At 75.6% G+C, this 512-nt stretch overlaps 1 protein-coding gene across 1 annotated transcript in view; it reads right to left on the reverse strand.

Moving 5' to 3' along the window:
* DENND3 (DENN/MADD domain containing 3) overlaps positions 1-512 on the reverse strand; it is a 57,992-nt gene that overhangs the window by 18,769 nt on the left and 38,711 nt on the right. The gene's annotated exons all lie outside the window — the stretch shown is intronic.

The following is a 512-nucleotide window of genomic DNA, read 5'->3' on the forward strand; positions in this document are numbered from 1 at the left end:
GCCGCCGGCCGCCCCAGGCCATCGCGGACACGCAGGTGACCGGACCGTGGCGCCGTGGCGCGCTCGCGGGGGGAAGGCCTCCCCTAGAGCGTCCCTTCCAGGCCAGCGGCTCAACCCCACTGGCCGGGAGAACACGGCCTGTTTCTGCCCACGGGAACAGCTCTGTCCTTCCAGAACGCCGGGGAGTCCCGCTACCCACAGAGACCGCACCCCGCTGCCGGGGCTGAGCGCGGCCGCCAGCGCCTTTCCAGAGACCCCGCAGGTCCGCTCCCCGCGACCCTCCGGACCAGGTCCTCCGCCCGCCCTGCCCAGGCGCTCAGCCCGGGCACGACGGATCGGAGTGCTGCGCCAGCCCAGACCGCCCACTGCCCCACGCCAGGCCGACCGGTGGCGCCCAGTCGCGGTCCTGGCTGTGCTTCAGCTCGCGCGGGCCCAGGAGACGGCCCGGTGGTCACTGAGACGCTGGCCACGTGCCGCTGGCCACCCAGGCTCGGCCGGGCCCAGCACCCGCC

Source organism: Condylura cristata, unplaced genomic scaffold (assembly GCF_000260355.1).
Source record: "Condylura cristata isolate star-nosed mole 26May11 unplaced genomic scaffold, ConCri1.0 scaffold00009, whole genome shotgun sequence".
In the NCBI taxonomy this organism is placed as follows: domain Eukaryota; kingdom Metazoa; phylum Chordata; class Mammalia; order Eulipotyphla; family Talpidae; genus Condylura; species Condylura cristata.